This window comes from Triticum dicoccoides, chromosome 7A (genome assembly GCF_002162155.2).
Source record: "Triticum dicoccoides isolate Atlit2015 ecotype Zavitan chromosome 7A, WEW_v2.0, whole genome shotgun sequence".
Taxonomy (NCBI): Eukaryota; Viridiplantae; Streptophyta; class Magnoliopsida; order Poales; family Poaceae; genus Triticum; species Triticum dicoccoides.
In genome coordinates this window covers 19097579-19111723 of record NC_041392.1, presented here as the reverse complement: position 1 = coordinate 19111723, position 14145 = coordinate 19097579, and the positions used below count along the sequence as shown (strand labels likewise).

The window sequence follows — 14145 nt, the reverse complement described above, 5'->3', positions numbered from 1 at the left end:
TGGCTCGTGCTGTTGTTCCATTGAATTTTAATGCGTTCCTTGAGAAAGCAAAGTTGAAAGATGATGGTAGCAATTACACGGACTGGGTCCGTAACTTGAGGATTATCCTCATTGCTGCTCAGAAGAATTACGTCCTGGAAGCACCGCTGGGTGCCAGGCCTGCTGCTGGAGCAACACTAGATGTTATGAACGTCTGGCAGAGCAAAGCTGATGACTACTCGATAGTTCAGTGTGCCATGCTTTACGGCTTAGAATCGGGACTTCAACGACGTTTTGAATGTCATGGAGCATATGAGATGTTCCAGGAGTTGAAGTTAATATTTCAAGCAAATGCCCGAATTGAGAGATATGAAGTCTCCAATAAGTTCTATAGCTGCAAGATGGAGGAGAACAGTTCTGTCAGTGAGCATATACTCAAAATGTCTGGGTATAATAATCACTTGATTCAATTGGGAGTTAATCTTCCGGATGATTGCGTCATTGACAGAATTCTCCAATCACTGCCACCAAGCTACAAGAGCTTCGTAATGAACTATAATATGCAAGGGATGAACAAGACTATTCCCGAGCTCTTCGCAATGCTGAAAGCTGCGGAGGTAGAAATCAAGAAGGAGCATCAAGTTTTGATGGTTAACAAAACCACTAGTTTCAAGAAAAAGGGCAAAGGGAAGAAGAAGGGGAACTTCAAGAATAACGGCAAACAAGTTGCTGCTCAGGAGAAGAAACCCAAGTCTGGACCTAAGCCTGAAACTGAGTGCTTCTACTGCAAGCAGACTGGTCACTGGAAGCGGAACTTCCCCAAGTATTTGGCGGATAAGAAGGATGGCAAGGTGAACAAAGGTATATGTGATATACATGTTATTGATGTGTACCTTACTAGAGCTCGCAGTAGCACTTGGGTATTTGATACTGGTTCTGTTGCTAATATTTGCAACTCGAAACAGGGACTACGGAATAAGCGGGCACTGGCAAAGGACGAGGTGACGATGCGCATGGGAAACGGTTCCAAAGTCGATGTGATCGCGGTCGGCACGCTACCTCTACATCTACCTTTGGGATTAATATTAGACCTAAATAATTGTTATTTGGTGCCAGCATTGAGCATGAACATTATATCTGGATCTTGTTTAATGCGAGATGGTTATTCATTTAAATCAGAGAATAATGGTTGTTCTATTTATATGAGTAATATCTTTTATGGTCATGCACCCTTGAAGAGTGGTCTATTTTTATTGAATCTCGATAGTATTAATACACATATTCATAATGTTGAAGCCAAAAGATGCAGAGTTGATAATGAAAGTGCAACTTATTTGTGGCACTGGCGTTTAGGTCATATCGGTGTAAAGCACTTGAAGAAACTCCATACTGATGGACTTTTGGAACCACTTGATTATAAATCACTTGGTACTTGCGAACCGTGCCTCATGGGCAAGATGACTAAAACACCGTTCTCCAGTACTATGGATATAGCAACAGATTTGTTGGAAATCATACATACCGATGTATGTGGTCCGATGAATATTGAGGCTCGTGGCGGATATTGTTATTTTCTCACCTTCACAGATGATTTAAGCAGATATGGATATATCTACTTAATGAAACATAAGTCTGAAACATTTGAAAAGTTCATAGAATTTCAGAGTGAAGTTGAAAATCATCGTAACAAGAAAATAAAGTTTCTACGATCTTATCGTGGAGGAGAATATTTGAGTTACGAGTTTGGTGTACATTTGAAAAACTGTGGAATAGTTTCACAACTCACGCCACCCGGAACACCACAGCGTAATGATGTGTCCGAACGTCGTAATCGTACTTTACTAGAGATGGTGCGATCTATGATGTCTCTTACTGATTTACCGCTATCGTTTTGGGGTTATGCTCTAGAGACAGCTGCATTCACGTTAAATAGGGCACCATCAAAATCCGTTGAGACGACGCCTTATGAACTGTGGTTTGGCAAGAAACCAAAGTTGTCGTTTCTTAAAGTTTGGGGCTGCGATGCTTATGTGAAAAAGCTTCAACCTGATAAGCTCGAACCCAAATCGGAGAAATGTGTCTTCATAGGATACCCAAAGGAAACTGTTGGGTACACCTTCTATCACAGATCCGAAGGCAAGACATTCGTTGCTAAGAATGGATCCTTTCTAGAGAAGGAGTTTCTCTCGAAAGAAGTGAGTGGGAGGAAAGTAGAACTTGACGAGGTAACTGTACCTGCTCCCTTACTGGAAAGTAGTTCATCACAGAAAACTGTTTCAGTGACACCTACACCAGTTAGTGAGGAAGCCAATGATAATGATCATGAACTTCAGATCAAGATACTACTGAACCTCGTAGATCAACCAGAGTAAGATCCGCACCAGAGTGGTACAGTAATCCTGTTCTGGAAGTCATGCTACTAGATCATGATGAACCTACGAACTATTAAGAAGCGATGGTGAGCCCAGATTCCGCAAAGTGGCTTGAAGCCATGAAATCTGAGATGGGATCCATGTATGAGAACAAAGTATGGACTTTGGTTGACTTGCCCGATGATCGGCAAGCAATTGAGAATAAATGGATCTTTAAGAAGAAGACTGACGCTGATGGTAATGTTACTGTCTACAAAGCTCGACTTGTCGCAAAAGGTTTTCGGCAAGTTCAAGGGATTGACTACGATGAGACCTTCTCACCCGTAGCGATGCTTAAGTCCGTCCGAATCATGTTAGCGATTGCCGCATTTTATGATTATGAAATTTGGCAAATGGATGTCAAAACTGCATTCCTGAATGGATTTCTGGAAGAAGAGTTGTATATGATGCAACCGGAAGGTTTTGTCGATCCAAAGGGAGCTGACAAAGTGTGCAAGCTCCAGCGATCCATTTATGGACTGGTGCAAGCCTCTCGGAGTTGGAATAAACGTTTTGATAGTTTGATCAAAGCATTTGGTTTTATACAGACATTCAAAGAAGCCTGTATTTACAAGAAAGTGAGTGGGAGCTCTGTAGCATTTCTGATATTATATGTGGATGACATATTGCTGATTGGAAATGATATAGAATTTCTGGATACCATAAAGGGATACTTGAATAAGAGTTTTTCTATGAAAGACCTCGGTGAAGCTGCTTACATATTAGGCATTAAGATCTATAGAGATAGATCAAGACGTTTAATTGGACTTTCACAAAGCACATACCTTGACAAAATTTTGAAGAAGTTCAAAATGGATCAAGCAAAGAAAGGGTTCTTGCCTGTGTTACAAGGTGTGAAGTTGAGTAAGACTCAATGCCTGACCACTGCAGAAGATAGAGAGAATATGAAAGATGTTCCCTATGCATCAGCCATAGGATCTATCATGTATGCAATGCTGTGTACCAGACCTGATGTGTGCCTTGCTATAAGTTTAGCAGGGATGTACCAAAGTAATCCAGGAGTGCATCACTGGACAGTGGTCAAGAACATCCTGAAATACCTGAAAAGGACTAAGGATATGTTTCTCGTATATGGAGGTGACAAAGAGCTCACCGTAAAAGGTTACGTTGATGCAAGCTTTGACACTGATCCGGACGATTCTAAATCGCAAACCGGATACGTGTTTACATTAAACGGTGGAGCTGTCAGTTGGTGCAGTTCTAAACAAAGCGTCGTAGCGGGATCTACATGTGAAGCGGAGTACATAGCTGCTTCGGAAGCAACGAACGAAGGAGTCTGGATGAAGGAGTTCATATCCGATCTAGGTGTCATACCTAATGCATCGGGTCCAATGAAAATCTTTTGTGACAATACTGGTGCAATTGCCTTGGCAAAGGAATCAGATTTCACAAAAGGACCAAACACATCAAGAGACGCTTCAACTCCATCCGGGATCTAGTCCAGGTGGGAGACATAGAGATTTGCAAGATACATACGGATCTGAATGTGGCAGACCCGTTGAGTAAGCCTCTTCCACGAGCAAAACATGATCAGCACCAAGGCTCCATGGGTGTTAGAATCATTACAGTGTAATCTAGATTATTGACTCTAGTGCAAGTGGGAGACTGAAGGAAATATGCCCTAGAGGCAATAATAAAGTTATTATTTATTTCCTTATAATCATGATAAATGTTTATTATTCATGCTGGAATTGTATTAACCGGAAACATAATACATGTGTGAATACATAGACAAGCAAACTGTCACTGGTATGCCTCTACTTGACTAGCTCGTTAATCAAAGATGGTTATGTTTCCTGACCATGAACAATGAGTTGTTATTTGATTAACGAGGTCACATCATTAGTTGAATGATCTGATTGACATGACCCATTCCATTAGCTTAGCACCCGATCGTTTAGTATGTTGCTATTGCTTTCTTCATGACTTATACATGTTCCTATGACTATGAGATTATGCAACTCCCGTTTGCCGGAGGAACACTTTGGGTGCTACCAAACGTCACAACGTAACTGGGTGATTATAAAGGAGCATTACAGGTGTCTCCAAAGGTAGATGTTGGGTTGGCGTATTTCGAGATTAGGATTTGTCACTCCGATTGTCGGAGAGGTATCTCTGGGCCCTCTCGGTAATACCCATCACATAAGCCTTGCAAGCATTACAACTAATATGTTAGTTGTGAGATGATGTATTATGGAACGAGTAAAGAGACTTGCCGGTAACGAGATTGAACTAGGTATTGAATACCGACGATCGAATCTCGGGCAAGTAACATACCGATGACAAAGGGAACAACGTATGTTGTTATGCGGTCTGACCGATAAAGATCTTCGTAGAATATGTAGGAGCCAATATGGGCATCCAGGTCTCGCTATTGGTTATTGACCGGAGACGTGTCTCGGTCATGTCTACATTGTTCTCGAACCCGTAGGGTCCGCACGCTTAAGGTTACGATGACACTTATATTATGAGTTTATGCATTTTGATGTACCGAAGGTTGTTCGGAGTCCTAGATGTGATCACGGACATGAGGAGGAGTCTCGAAATGGTCGAGACGTAAAGATTGATATATTGGAAGCCTATGTTTGGATATCGGAAGTGTTCCGGGTGAAATCGGGATTTTACCGGGTTACTGGGAGGTTACCGGAACCCCCCGGGAGCCATATGGGCCTTATTGGGCCTTAGTGGAAAGGTGAAAGGGCTTCCCATAAGGGCTGCGCGCCTCCCCCCTTCCCCTAGTCCTATTAGGACTAGGAGAGGTGGCCGGCCACCCCTCTCCCTCTTTCCCCCTTGGGAATCCTAGTTGGAATAGGATTGGGGGGGGGGGGGTCCTACTCCCGGAAGGAGTAGGACTCCTCCTGCGCCCTCCTCCTGGCCGGCGCCCCCTCCCCCTTGGCTCCTTTATATACTGAGGCAGAGGCACCCTAGAAACACACAAGTTGATCCACGTGATCTATTCCTTAGCCGTGTGCGGTGCCCCCTGCCACCATATTCCTCGATAATACTGTAGCGGAGTTTAGACGAAGCCCTGCTGCTGTAGTTCATCAAGATCGTCACCACGCCGTCGTGCTGACGGAACTCTTCCCTGACACTTTGCTGGATCGGAGTCCGGGGATCGTCATCGAGCTGGACGTGTGCTCGAACTCGGAGGTGTCGTAGTTTCGGTGCTTGATCGGTTGGATCGTGAAGACGTACGACTACTTCCTCTACGTCGTGTCAGCGCTTCCGCAGTCGGTCTGCGTTGGGTACGTAGACAACACTCTCCCCTCTCGTTGCTATGCATCACATGATCTTGCGTGTGCGTAGGAAATTTTTTGAAATTACTACGAAACCCAACAGGTCCTTCACAAGAACTCCGCACTGACGAACGAACTTGTTGGCAATGTTCTTAGGCGCTAGTGGTTCGCCATTAGTTTTGATGGCATCGATGTTGTACTTTATGCCCTCCTTCAACTTTTTGCCCGGGCCTCGCACTGTCCTGCTGCCTGTAGAAGCAGATTTGCTCGATCCGGAGGGCTGAAAGAAGAAAGATCGATTCGTTAATATATCTTCAAATCATTAAAAACATGTGATGATCACCAGATGCCTGCTTATATAAATATACCTCGTCGGTCTCTGTTATTTCAAGATAAAAATTGTCAGCGTCATCATAATCATAATCATAGTTCATGACTTCATCAATTCAGTCGTCGTGATCGAATATCATATCATCACCCTCCACGGTATTGTTCAGATATTGGGAGCCGTCATCTTCTTCATTCTGATGATCTGGCCCGTGAGGGCTGCGTATGATCTCGAACAGGGTCTCTTCTCCCTCTCTGCCGGTATTGTCCGCCATAGCTTTTATTTAAGTAATCCAGAAGAAATATAAAACAATTTAGTATTCAAATTACAATGCATGGATGCAATCAATAAGGAAAAACTGAATCATAGTACATAATATGCATCGTGTCGAATAATATATAATATCGAATACATCGTCTCGAATAATATATAATCTCGAATACATCATCTCGAATATTATATATCGAATACATCACTAGCTAGCTAGCTAATAAAGATCGAATACTACAGAGGAATCTAGGCCACTCGCAGTTCCTGAGGCGCGGGCGGTGGACACCCAAAGAGAAGGAACCATCACAGAATCATAGCTCCGGTCATCTCCCGAAAGAACCTGCCAGGTATTGGAGAACCTGATGTCTATAGCAGCCATGTAGCGACGAACGTGCTTGTCCTCCTCCCTGACACGACAAGGCACCACCTCCAGCGGGGCCGGCTCGCTCTGCACCGAACGTGGCCCACGCGAACGCCACCAAAGGAGATCAGGGTCGACGACGGGACCCGGGGCCGGGTTCCTCACCAAGGGCGCGCCCCTGAAGGTAGCACCTCCCGGTGCCAGCCCAGCGGAGCCCAGTCCCGGACATGGATCCTCTGAATCAGGACGTCGTCATGAACGGGTCGACGGTGAGGATGCGGGTCGGGCATCGTCGAAAACAAATACTATATGCAAATGTAATTTTTTTTTACATTATTGGATTGTGATTTCTTATATACAAATTCTAAATTTCTATAACTAAAAATATAAGAAACCAAGAAAACATCGATCATCGTCTAACAATTTGAAATTAATCTAATTCATCTAGCTAAAACTAACATTTCTAAAATTTCTAACATTTCTATATAACTAACATTTGTATAAAAAACAGAAAAAACCTTTGACATTATATATATATTATAACTAATATTTCCATATACTATTTGACATTAATATAATCTAATTAATTAATTCATCTAAAACTTTGTATGAAATACAGAAAAACAGAAAAACCTAAAAACTAAAAACAGAAAAATTGTGTGTGTGTAGTGTGTGTGCGTGCGCGTGCGTGTAGTGTGTGTGTGTGTATGTGTGTGTGCGCACGTGTGTGCAGGACCTACGGCCGGCGCCAGCGGCGCGGTGGCTTAGATCGAATGGAGGGAGGAGAGAGGCCGGGGGAGGGGCTCACAGCGCGTGCGGGCGAGGTCGAGGCGACGGCGACGGCGAGGCGAGGTCGATGGATCCAAGGCGACGGCGATGGCGAGGCAAGGTCGATCGATCCAAGGTGACGGCGACGAGTACGGGCCGACGACGGGGGCGGCGTAGAGTCGACGGGGACGACGCGACGAGGACGGGGGCGGCGCGGAGTCGACGGGCACGGCGCGCGACAGGGGCGGCGGAAGAGAGAAGTGGGAGATGAGAAACTGAAATTTTTCGAACTGTTTCTTATATAGGAGGCACCTTTAGTACCGGTTGGAGCCACCAACCGGTACTAAAGGCCTTTTTTGGCCATGCCAAGCGGTGGGAAGGGCAGTCCTTTAGTATCGGGTGGTGGCTCCAATCGGTACTAAATACCCCCCTCTAGTACTGGTTGGAGCCACGACCTGGTACTAAAGGGGGTGCGCTGCCAGGCGAGGGGCACACAAGTTTAGTCCCACCTCGCTAGCCGAGGGGCGCTCGCACCTGCTTATAAGCCCCGCTGCTGATGCTGTCTCGAGTTCCTCTCTAAAGCAGGTCTTCTAGGCCTACCTCTGTTGCGATGCCCTGTTGGGCCTACTGGTCGAGCGGGCCTGCATCCTGGCCCAGGTAGAATATGGGTTTCTAGTCGTATGCAGGCCGGTGTGTCCCAGTAGGTGGGTTCTTTGTAACAGATGAGTTTTTGTTTGAAACCCTGATACTTCGAAAGAGATTGTCCATTTTATACACGAAGTGCATCCAGTTTTTACCGTAACCCTCTCTACTTTTTTGCACATGCTATGTGGGTGAAATTATGATACCATCCCAACTTTCAACCTTTTCGGAGTTCATTTGAAGTGTTTTTCAATTTCAGGGTCATTTAGCTAAAAAAAATCAGTAAATACATGAAAGAATTTGTTTGGACATAAAATTTCTTCGCGTTTCAAATGCCAAAACACATAACTACCCTAACTATTACATAGATTCCCTCCTGAGTGTGAAACTCATAAGAAAGTGATGATAATGAAGCTGATCACATCCCAGATATTTGGGTGTGAAACTTTTTCTTCGCGTGTGTCCCTTTGCGCTGTAACCATGGAAAATCTTCATCGTTAAATTGGATGCTCGGGTCAATATTCACTGTGAATGGAGCAATTTCATCAAACTTTTCATAATCTTCTGACATGTCTGTCCTGTCATCCACTCCCACGATGTTTCTCTTCCCAGAAAGAACTATGTGGTGCTTTGGCTCATCGTATGATGCATTCGCTTCCTTATCTTTTCTTTTTCTCGGCTTGGTAGACATGTCCTTCACATAAAAAACCCGTTCCACGTTATTGGTTAGGACGAATGGTTCGTCTGCATACGCAAGATTGTTGAGATCCACTGTTGTCATTCTGTACTGCGGGTCTTCCATTACCCCGCCTCGTATCATATTGACCCATTTGCACCGAAACAAAGGGACCTTCAAACCACATCCATAGTCAAGTTCCCATATGTCCTCTATGTAACCATAATATGTTTCCTTTCCCGTCTTGGTTGCTGCATCAATGCGGACAACACTATTTTGGTTGGTGCTCTTCTTATCTTGGACGATCGTGTAAAATGTATTCCCATTTATCTCGTACCCTTTGAAAGTCATTATATTCGAAGATGACAACTGGGACAGCAAGTACAGGTCATCTTCAATAGCGGCGTCATGCATGGCACGTGTCTGCAACCAGCCGGGGGCCTTCCCGTCGACGGCATGGTGAGGTTCTCTGCACCTCCACTGCCTAAGGGCTATAGGGGGTGGGTCGACCGATGGCGATGATGACAAAAGGAGGAGAAAACCTAATCGCCTTAGGGTTGCCTCGTGGGGAGGAGTGAAGGAGTATGATGAGCCTGTTTGCATAGCATATAGGTTGACAACATATGATTGACCTCAACCCGCGACACATTTTCCAACAATTTAAGTTATACTCTTGAAGTTTCTATAAAAAAGTATATAATAATGCACTAGAAGCCACTATTATATTATGATATTTAATAATAGTCTTGAAGGAATATTTGTTAGCATGTACTCTCTAGAGATCTCTACCATGATATTATGATATTAAAATATATAGAAACACATCTACATAGAATTTTTTTGTATGCACGATAATTTATGCAACTGTCGAAACATGATTGAAACATAACGTTTTACATCCTACAATTATAAATCTAATAGAAGCAATTTTCTTTTATATGGCACAACTAATAAAAAAAGAGCAAATGATTCGAATAAAATATTTGTTACATTACAGAGCTTAAATTTAGCAAAACAAAAAATTAATATATTACAATTCAATAACAAACAACATTATAAATATTTTTTGCGGTCACCATGCCTACCGGAAAATAGAATATTAAACGTATTGTTATGTTAAAAATAATTCAAAATAAATATAAAACTTTAGTACAAACATGTGTGAAAATATTAATTGTAAGAAATATGTCATACTTATCTTTTAGATTCAGCTTTTGACATTTGGATAACTCATTGTAGGACTACAGTGTGGACTTTAAATATTTGTGAAATCCCTTCTGAACGGGATTATATATTTTTTTTCTTTTGTAATTCATTGTATTTTAATTCGAAGGTCTCGAATTGTGTTTGTTGCATAATAAATTTGTAAGATACAAATATGATATGTTTATAATTTCACAATATTATACAATATTATTTTATGTTATTTGGAGTTTGCAACAAGAAAATGGTTTATATCAATGATACCTAAAGAACTGTGTATTGGCTCGAATGCCGGGTTAATAAACTGATAAGCAAGTCTTTGCAAAAATAAAAATGGTACAATGGGCCCGAGTGATGAGTGCGGCGGTGACTTGCGAATAGTGCTACCATGTGTGGTGTTGGATGACTGCTGCCTTGAAAAAATGTGTTCAGGTGGTCTGGACGGTATAGGTAGACAATGTTCGGGAGACATGGCCCGTCCAAGTACAATGCCAAGGTTCTTAATTTCTACTCCAACATTATCGCTCCCAACACTCTAGAGTAAAGCCTAGCGCGCCATTGTTACCACGCGGGGTGGTTGAGTATCTTTGGTTTTGTTTCTGGTGATGTCTGTGGGGGTGCGATGGTGTGGTCTATCAATTCTTGGACAGGTTATGTTAGTCACACTCATGCAAAAGACTTGCCCCATGGTTCCGAGTGACAGGGATTCAACACTTCTAAAACCGCAGGAGGTAGCAGATCCATCACTCTTCTAGTTTTGAATGTAAAAATAATTTCATTTTCTCTCAGCGGGTTTCTTTATTTTCTGTAGTGCATCATCACAAGGAAAATAGCAAGCAAACAAGGTGGTGACAGCAAAAGAACCCATAAACGAGCAAGTAGTTGCAAATGCTTGTGCGAACAGGCACATTGACATGACATGAACCAGATCTACACCAAGATCACAGAGCTGGAGATGGAAGTCAGTGAGCACTCTCTTGTGATTGGCGCCATAGAGCCCTTGGAGCCCACGAGGCGTTGCTAAAGAATGACTGGCCGAGTCTTGGTTGAGAGGACCATCAAGGAAGTGTTGCCCGCCGTGCACTGGAACAAGGAGGGCCTTGAAGAGGTGGTGGCTCGCATGAAGGAGACTCTGGAGAAGAAGAAAGAGATGACCGAGTTTGAGCTCAAGTACAAGATCAGGATCCGGTAGGGTTGCTGTCGTCGGTTCTTTTCTGCCACCACTCAATGGCAGATTCATCTAACCGCCATTCGAAGGTGTCCATGTGCACGAGCCCAAGCTTCTCAATGATTGATCTCCAGAGTCTAAGCGTGTAGCGACACTTGACAAAGAGGTGTATCCCTGTTTCTTGTTCCCTTTTACAAAGCGGGCAAGGGCCACAGTTTGGCCAACCACTCTTCTCCAAGAGATCGGCGGTCCAAATCCTATCTTGCAGAGCCAACCAAGCAAAGAAATTAACCTTTGGAGGTGCCCAAGCCTTCCAGACCATGCGGTCCATGGGGGACAGGGTCAGGCCGAGAAATTGAGCTTTGTAGGCGGTGCTCGCCGTGTATATCCCATCGTTCGCATGCTTCCAAATGATATCGTCTTCGGTTTGCTCATCAAGGTGGAAGTAGGGAATGCAAGCTAGTCTTCTTGTTGAAGTCATCTCAAGAGCCAGCCAGTGAACCTGCAAGTCAAGTCGATGTTAGGCCTATCCTGGCTGAAGCTCAATTATTTTGCAGCATGCTGCATTATTTCAAAACATTTGTGCCTGCGTGGCGTGCACATCTAACGTTCATAGTTCATATTGTGCTCTATCACTTACAGGCCTCTGTGCTGGCAGTTCATACACGGTGACACAGAGCAATGGCTTCAAGCCTGCAACAGGGCATGTGCAACCTAGTACTCCTGCTTTGGAGTATATAGCCATATACGCTTTGGACCTAAAATAAGCTCAAGGGCTGCCCTTGAGCTTTATAGCTTATGGACAACTGCCACGTTCTAAGTATAAGGGCAGCCCATATAAGGACGACTTTTTGGTTTGTGGACAAGTTTTTGCATACACCCAATGTGGCTCTCTTTCTGCTCTGTTTTTACCAAGATATTCTCTAGGAGAAGATATAGAGATTCTGAAGGTTTGGAAATGGCATGGATCATCCATTCAATCCATTCAATCCAATCCATTACAATCCAATAGAAAAACTAAACTGAAACTTTAGTTTCAGTCCAAACTATTCCCTATTGGCCATAGTCTTGATCTTGCATCAGTTAGGGGTTGTTAGTTGCACGCGTTGTGCTTGTTAGCAGCTAGCTGCATGCATGGAAGGAGACGACCGAACCGTGTGGCCGTTCCGTAAGGTGAGCATGGCCAGCATGCAAGGAGAGCTGGATAAGGATGCGAGCATGTATGTAGTGGCTTAGTCATAGGTAGTTGCCATGGCATTTGGATAATAGAGATAGATTAGTTAGTCAGTTAGTGCATGTAGCTGGGGTAATGGGTCAAGTGGTGGCCGAGCGCAGCGGAAGCGTGGTGTTAGTTGTCGGGCTAGGCTGGGTGTGAGACCCTTGTACTTGGCTATTTAAAGTGAATGGAAAAAATAGAGGCAATGAGGGCTGAAAACAATGTAGTCTCACGTGTGACCAAGGAAGTGTTCTGGGCAAAGCCACCGGTCATCTTTCTTGGTTGTGTGTGTGTGTGTGCGTGTGTGCGGTTCTTGTGTTCTTGAGAGAAACCATGAGAGAAGAGAGCTGTGCGAGGTAGCACAAGGAAGAAGAAGCGGCGCTGCGCATAGAGACGGCGCCAACATTCCCAGGGTTTCATGGATGGCAAGATTTTTATAATTTAAGCATATGCACATACAGTGTACATGGGTTAGCATGGAATCTAATGGTTTTTAAAACACCCACTGTTAATTAGTACGTATACATTCAGATAAGCCTGAGGAGTGCAGTAGATAAACTCGCTAGCAGCAAACTAAGCTATATGCATACAGAGATCGAAAAGAAAATTAATTTGATAGAGCATCCATGAATCCAAAAGAGCAGCAATATTACCAGGATAAATTATTTTCCATCTCTCTGTACACAAACTCTTTCGTGTACTAATGGATCAGCAGTGCTCCATCTCTTTTCGACCATTCCAGGTGCCAAGCATCTGTGGTAACAAGTATGCTGGAAATTTCAGTTCAGTATGTGCTCAAACTTTTGTGAACCAAATTCAGTTAACATCGATGGACTGGAATTCAGTGTAGCCGCTGGGCAGGGCAGTCCAGTCGATGGGCAGGGCAGTCGATGTATAGCAGGTGGCAGGGGGGCTTGGCCGGAGACGAAGCATTCTCCTGGCACTAATAAGAGCATCTCCAGCCGTTCGCCCCCAGGACGCCGAAAAAACACGTCCTGGGGGCGAGCCGGTGAGATTTTTTGCATGGGGGCGACTGCATTCCCAGTCGTCGCCCCCAGGTCGGCACCAGGGCTAAATCTATTCGGCGTTTTTTTGGCATAGACTCGTCGAAATTCGTCCAAACTCGGCAACATTCATTCAAATTTGTACAAAAAAGAAATAAAAAAACAAACACGGCCTAGCTACGCCGTCCTCGCTGCCGTCCGGCTTCTACATGCCTAGGCGCTTGTAGAAGTCGGTGTCGTCGTCGTCTTTCTCGTCATCCTCGCCCTACCACCCGCCGCCGTCCCTGCTGCAGCCCTGCCCATGGTCGCGGACGCAGGATGGCCCGGCCTCCTCCTCGTCACTGTCAAGGTAGACGACGCCGTCCACCTCGCGGACGGGGCTATGGTGGCGCGCCTTGAGTTCCTCGATGGCGCGGCGCTGGCGAGCCACCTGCTCATGGACGTAGTCCTCCCTCGCCCACTTCATGGCCGTTTCGTCGGCGGCGGCCATCGCGAGGTGCTCCGGCTTCACCGGGAGCAGGGGAGGCTCCGGCTCGGTTTTTGGCCAGACGAGGCGCAGGCGACCACCACGGCCTTCCTCAGGGATGGTTAGGGCGCCGCTGCGGGTGTGGCATCCTAGCGGGGACTCCCCCGCCGTGTCCTGCGGCTCGGGCTTGACGGCGAAGGCCGTCGGCGAGCCGCCCGAGGAGGAGGAGGTCGTCGCGTCCGACAACCGCCGCGGCGTCCACGAGCTGCCACGGCGGCGAGAGAAGGATGGGGTAGCGGGGGCGGGGTACTCGAGGCGCGGCGTGTTGCCGGCCTCGATGTAGTCGAGGACGTTCTCGAGGGTGCGGCCGGGCACCCCCCACCACTCGCGCCGCCC

The 14145-nt window shown here is 45.2% G+C and overlaps 1 pseudogene; it reads left to right on the top strand.

The window, feature by feature from the left end:
* Positions 1–10814: 10814 nt before the first annotated feature.
* LOC119332893 lies at positions 10815–11087 on the top strand (annotated as a pseudogene).
* Positions 11088–14145: the final 3058 nt, after the last annotated feature.